We start from the raw sequence: 6,935 nt of genomic DNA on the forward strand, positions 1-6,935 counted from the left end.
CATTTTTCTAAGGTCTCTCTGGCTGGGGTAGATGGTAGAGGAGCAAGAGGAGGAGTGGGGAGAACAGGCAGGAGGCTGCAGCAGCCACCCAGGTGAGGGCTGGCTTGGGCGAGGGGCAGTGGCCCTGGAGAAGAGGTTTGGGGTGTGTTTTTGGTGTCACAACTTCAGATGTACTGGATGTGTCTCTTGAGAGACAGCGAAGAATCAGACTTAGATTTTTTATGGCTGAGTAGTATTCCATTGTATAAATAAACCACAATTTCTTTATCCATGCATCTACTGATGGATATTTAGGTTGTTTCCATGTCTTGGCTATTGTATATAGTGCTGCTATGAACATTGGGTTGCATGTATCTTTTCAAATCAGAGTTCCCTCCTGATATACGCCCAGGAGTGGGATTGCTGGATCATATGGTAAGTCTGTTTTAAGTTTTTTTGAGGAATCTCCATACTATTTTCCATAATGTCTGCATCAAACTACATTCCCACCAGCAGTGTAGGAGGGTTCCCTTTTCTGCAACCCTCTCCAGCATTTATCGTTTGTGGTCATTTTAATGATGGCCATTCTGACTGGTGTGAGGTGACACCTCATTGTAGTTTTGATTAGCATTTCTCTGACAATTAGCGATACTGAGCATTTTTTCATGTGCTTATTGGCTATAATGAAAAAGAATATGAAAAGGAATATATGTATGTCTATGTATGACTGAAACATTCTGTACACTAGAAATTGACATGACATTGTAAACTGAATATATTTTAATAAAAAAGAAGTGACTTAGATTTAAGAGAAATCAGCTTAGTTTCTGCTCTCACAAAGCTCACAGTCGAATGGTCAGACAAATGCCTATTTGCTTGTTTACTGAGAGAGACTAATTTGGGGCTGTTCTTGGCGTGTGCATTCATATAATCACGGGAATGACTTAGACCACAGGGAGAGGGACACATCTTCACCAAGGAGGGGCTGGGGTAGAAACACACGTGTTTATTTTTTCTGTTGCTTCCCTCCCAGGACTCTGGATCTCCAAATATACAGGGGAGCCATATTTACTTCCTTTTGCTCCAGTCCCAGTGACCGAGAGACAGTGCCCGGGGCTGCACTAGCCATGGCCCAAGTTTACAGAAGCCAGATGGTCGTATTCTCTGCGAGTCCTGAACTCACCAGTCTCCAGGCTCCCAGGCCCTTCAGCCCTCTCATTGTGCTCGTCCCTTTCACCAAAGTCCTCTCTTCTCCGCTGTCTGCCCTCCTCCTCACCCTTTAAATATCAACTCAGCCCCTAGCTCCCCTGCGGAGCCCCCGACTTTCCCTAGCAAACTAGCCCTTAGCCCTGTCCCTCTCCTGTGTCTCCGCTTTACTCTGGTGACAATTACAGGTTAGCAATTATTTTGGTGAATTCTAACAGTCCTCTTAGACTGCAGACTTCTCAAGAGTTGGGGTGGGTATTGTAATTGTGTGTATGCGTGTGTTTGTGTATGTACACATGCCTGTGTGTGTGCATGTCTGTGTGTGTCATTGTGCAGCTGGGTTTTTATGTGTGTGTTTGTGTGCACTGGTGTATTTCATGTTGATATCCCCGCATTCAGCAGAATACCTGTCACACAGGGGCAAGGACTGCCAAAGGAGCTTTTAGCTTTTGAACAAAGAAGTCAAGGGAGATCAGTAAAGGCACAGAAAGAGAAGGAGCTGTAAAGATGAAAGTTATACTTCAGCATCTGTACAAGGAGCTAGGATGGCTTCATTGTGCCATTGGCTCCCCAAGGAGGTAGATACGTGGGAAACAGAGGGAAGACATTAATCCTGATGAGGCTGGCCTTTCTCAGGGCAAAATCCCTGCACACTGGCAGGTCAGGTTGTGTAGGTCTTTGCTTCTGTAGTAGCTCACGGTGAACAGGGTTTTCCAGTTGAAATGTTCAATCATTTTGCCTCTGTTATTTTTCTTTCCCCGGGCAAATTTACCTTCACACAATAATTATCTTTATTCAGATACCTCCAAAATGTCATCGGGTTTGATAGCTGCTGAGTTGAATTAGCACTTCCTCATGTCAGCATCACTGAGTTCCCTCCCCTGGGCAGACAGGAGGAATGTGCCAGTATTTACTTTCCATTATACAGAGTGGGCAGATCAGAGAAAAACGGGGAGAAAGTAGGTAGGCTTGGAGAAAAGGAAACTACGGTTACTTGGAAAAAAACAACACTTTTGAAGAAAAGAAAAAGATACTGATTATGTTATTAATTATTATTTAATTTTGTGTTTTCAAATGCATTCTTCTTTTTAGCTATCTTTAGTTTGCTCATTCATTCATTTATCCGTTCAGCATTTTCCTCGCTAGACTTTTACTGCACACAGTGCACATGTTGCAGCAAAAAGGCTCGTAGACTTAGAATTCAGAAACAAGACTGCCATTTGTGAGAACTGCATTTTTGGAAAGAAGGGGCAGTGTGCCTACCAGCCTGCTCCATCACACATTGAAAGGTCAGGCTTTCTTCTATTGAGAAAAACTCAAGACCCCTTAAAAGATTTGCCTTATAATCCCTGGGAAAACAGAATCCCACAACAATTGGGCAGGGAAGATGGAATGTGAAGACGCAACCCATGGTAGAAGGAGAAGGAGGACCTGGGGGTCAGGAGCTGAACTTCAGAAAGAATATTTGGAAGGGGTACTGACAACATGGATTGGAAAGAGGCCACCATATTTGTCCCATCAAATATTTAGGATCACAACAGCTTACAGTATTTGTGCAAAGACAATCTGGAGAGGAGTCACCATGTTTGTCCAGGGGAACAAAATGTGACATTCAGGATCTATTTACTGGATGAGACGTTCTGTAACTTTTCTGAATAGGTGACTCAAAGGTCTAAAGTTACAGAGGGGATGATTTTCTGGCCAAGTGCTCCAGCACTGCGGGGGTGTCGAAGATGACTTCCCTGGTCTCTGTCTCCTAGATGCTCCTAATGTGGAAGGGGAGGCAGACAAGCAGAAGGATCAGTTATACGGCGGGTGGGAAGGTGTGATAGGGTGACAGAAATCACCCTGTGATGGGAGTGTCTGGAGGGGAATAATTTGCTTTGACTGAGGGTATTGGGGTGTTTGCATAGAAGAAACCACACCTGTGTGTGTTTTTATGGGTGAGTATATTTGGGGCACAATGGGAAGGATTACCAAACAGGAAAGGGTACTCCTGTGAAGCACTAGCATGTGAAAGGGCAAAGCATCATCTCTGAGGCTGGCGTGTTGGGGACGCATGAGAAGTTCAAGGGCCTGATGAAGAGTTCTGGGAGGCCACGCTGGAGGAGGTGAGCAGAATTTTGGAGGCCACATTGGGGCATCTAGATTTATTCCCACAGTCATTCTAGCCAAACTAGAGATCTCCCTGGCTACCCAGCCATCTCCCCCGTTTCCTGCTTAAGTAACTGTGGGGTTTCTTTCCCCAGGCTGTAGCCTCCTATAACAGTTTGTATTGTTGTCGTAACAAAGCACTGCAAACCCAGTGGCATTCTTCCTGCCTCACAGTTCCGGAAATGAGAAGTCTGAGGTCAGTGTATTGGGAGGGGGGCTTCCTTCTGAGGAATCTCTTCAGGGCTTCTCCCCTGGCTTCTGGTGATTGTCTGGCAATCTTTGACTTTCCTTGGCTCGTAGAAGCATCACCTCCACCTCTCTTTCCATCCTCAAGTAGTGTTCCTTCTGTGTGTGTCTGTTTTCTTCCTTCCTTCCTTCCTCTCTCTTTTTTTTTTTTTAAAGGGAGGTACTGGGGATTGAATCCAGGACTTTGTGTATGCTAAGCATGCACTCTACCACTGAGCTATTACCTAGCCCCTGTGCCTGTTCTCACAGTCCCTTTTATAAGAACATCAGTGACCCTGAATTAGGACCCATCATAATGACCTCAGTTTAGCTAATTACATATTTAATGACCCTAATTACAAATAAGGTCACTTCTGGGCTTCTAGGGATTAGGACTTCAACATAGGAACTCTTGGGGGACACAGTTCAATTCATAACACCTTCTCAGCGTGCAGGGCCCATGGGAGGAAAGAGAACAAGGAAGTGAAGAGAATAGGTTGGAGGTGGTGTTTGGGTGTCTAGCTGGCCATAGTTTTCAAAGACACTCAGTAACAACCTTTGTGCTTCATTTAAGCCTCTCCCCAAACAAGATCCAGGGCTCTATTTTGCTCTGAAAGTTCATTCAGCTGCTTTTACATCTACTATTAAGGTGTTGTCTGGGATTAACTCATTAAAGTTTTCTCCAGATCTCGAGTTAAAAAACAAAGTGGTGGTCTTTTTTTTTTTTTAAGTGATTCTAAGGCTCCCCAAAGACAGAACACTTAGCTAGAAAATATTGTATTGCTTGCCCTCTGCTGTGTCGTCAGTTTCTGCCCCATGGATGCAGACCTCCTGGCATGGTGGGAAAGAGAGTTGAGGGTCTAAGTTAGAGAAGCTGGCAAAGCAGAACTTAGACTTGAGAGCATTAGTGTTCATGTCTTTTGAGAATTAGGCTTCCTCCAGGAAGAAAGAAGAAGAAATTCTATAGTGGGCCCCAAAGTATTTCAGTTCTCCAAGTACCCTAACTGTTCAAATCTCATTCTGAGCACCCATAATAAACTCACAATCAGAGACACAGAATCACATAGGAGACAGAGGCATGGAGAACCAGCACAGCCTCTCACCTGCTGCTGAACCCAGCCCTCAACTCAAATGCCTGGATTTGCAGTGTCACAAAATCTGAGTGTAGAATTCAGAGCACACACTCCTAGCCTCCCTTGCAGCTAGGATGCAGGCATGTGGGATTTCAAGCTAAAGTGAGCAATGTGAGGAAAGCAGGACTGGTTGGCTATTGGTGGCTACTGTGGCATCTGGACTGCACAGGCTGCAGAACTGAGTTTCTGCTCAGGATCATGGCAGGTGGGCAACAAGGTCAAGTTCTTGCTAATTACTGGACTCAGTGCTCAGGGACAGCAGTGGAGGCTGTATGCACACCAGGTCAGACCTGCACGCACATTTTGCATATGCTGAGTATACTTCTGGACACTTAGCTTCTAGTCTGCTACCTTCCTGTGAGCTAACTAACATCCTTTAATTTAATCAACACTCCTTTTCCTGTTTAAATCCACCAAAGTGGACTCTTGTTTGCAACTAAAAATCAAGACTGGCACACTGTGCTTTGCACTGAAAAAAGTGGAAGGAAGGAAGGAAGGAAAAGGAAGGCTGACCAACAGATTAGGAATCTGGAGGCTCTGGTTTTAGAACTGGCCAGTGACTTTAGGCAAATCGTTTTCCATTCCTGATCCCTAGAGAATTCACAGTATTGTGAGTGGGTTTGAAAGGTCCCTTCTAGATTAAACGTCCTTTGAAACAATATGATAGTTCAATGTTTATGTATTTACTTTTTTGAGTTTTTATTTTTGCCAAAAATGAGTAGAATAAAAGATGATTTCAATGGGACCACAGTTACTGATTTAGATCAAGCTAATAAAAAAACACAGTATGCTTTCTTCTTGCTCCAGGAAGCTGGCGGCGGCAGCAGCAGACTCCCGCCTTCCCCTCCGGCAGAGCTGGGACTCAGGGGAGCCGGCCAGGAGAGGAAGCCGGCAGCTGGGCCCGAGCTCCCCGTACCTGGGGGAGGAATTCTCCTTGGCTGGCCAGTTTGGCACTAGGAAGCAGCACATTCCTGTTTTTCTTCGTGTGATGTAAAAGTCGATGAAACGAAAATGTAAAGGAGCCATTTATCAAAATCCTCAGCGTGGTTAAATTGGTGAACTGTGTACCACATTTCTTCTTATTACACATTAAAATGGCAGAAACCAGTGATTGTCATTGTATCAGCCCCATTAAAGTGGAAAAACAACTTCACAGAGCTTCCTTAAAGAAGGCGGCACAGCCTGGCCCACTTGGTGGTGTATCAAGATTTCGGGCTCTTTGTTTAGTTTCTTTCTCTCTGGATTAAGGCGCTGTCTCCCAGGCTGTGGAATCAACACCCTTGTTTCAGGGAGAGAGGGAGCCAGAGGAGTTGGCAGCCTTGATTTCAGGAGAAACTTTTCCTCCTGCCCAAATCCTCTCCTCAACCAGAAAGGGGATTCCAGCTATGATGGTTACTTTTCTGTGTCAACTTGGCTACTGGTTCCCAGTTGTTTGGTCAAACACTAGTCTAGATGTTGCTGTGAGGGTATTTTTAAGATGTGATTTGACATTTAAATCAGTAGAGTTTGAGTAAAGCAGACTGCTCTCTATGATACGGACGGGCCTCATCCAACCATTGGAAGGTTTTAAGAGCAAAGACCGGTTTCCTAAAAAGGAAGGAATTCTCAAAACTGCAGTATTGAAACCTGCCCAAAGCGTTCATCTACTGCAACATCAACTCGTACCTGAATTTCCAGCCTGCTCTAGAGATTTCAGACTTGCTAGCCCCCACAGTCTCATGAGCCAGTTCCTTAATATCTCTTTTTCTCTTTATATATCTAATCTGTATCTATATATTTCACATTGGTTCTGTTTCTCTGGAGAACCCTTCTGAGTAACAGACCAACCCTGTTTCCCCACCCCACACTGGGATTGTTTTCTTCCCACTGTATTGTCAGTTTCCTCATCTGTAAAATGGGTATAAGATAATATCTCTCTTAAGTCTATTAAGAGTTTTTGAAAATATGCTCCATCACCTCCTGTGTTAGTCTCTTCCCAGGCTGCCTCTCAGAATCAGCTTTGTAGACTTTCAACAATATGAATGCCTGAGCCCCTTCTCCTGAGATCCTAGGTCTGAAGACTCAGGGTGGGCACTGAGTTTCACAGTCCTTAAAATGTGCCCCTGATAAGTCTGATGTAACTAAAGTTGTGCACCATTGGCTTGGTAGTAAAATCCAACTGTCTTAGCATCCAAACACTGTCACAATCTGACATCTTTCACCATTTCACATCCTATCTAGACACAAGGACCTTTCACA

General features: G+C 44.6%; 1 long non-coding RNA gene across 1 annotated transcript; it reads left to right on the top strand.

Moving 5' to 3' along the window:
* The first annotated feature begins 3,196 nt into the window (after positions 1–3,196).
* On the top strand, positions 3,197–5,636 carry LOC140689806 (uncharacterized). Its single transcript, XR_012064931.1, has 3 exons — positions 3,197–3,296; positions 3,435–3,535; positions 5,505–5,636. It is a non-coding gene; the product is annotated as an uncharacterized lncRNA (long non-coding RNA).
* Positions 5,637–6,935: the final 1,299 nt, after the last annotated feature.

The sequence above is a fragment of the Vicugna pacos genome, chromosome 27 (genome assembly GCF_048564905.1).
Source record: "Vicugna pacos chromosome 27, VicPac4, whole genome shotgun sequence".
NCBI lineage: Eukaryota > Metazoa > Chordata > Mammalia > Artiodactyla > Camelidae > Vicugna > Vicugna pacos.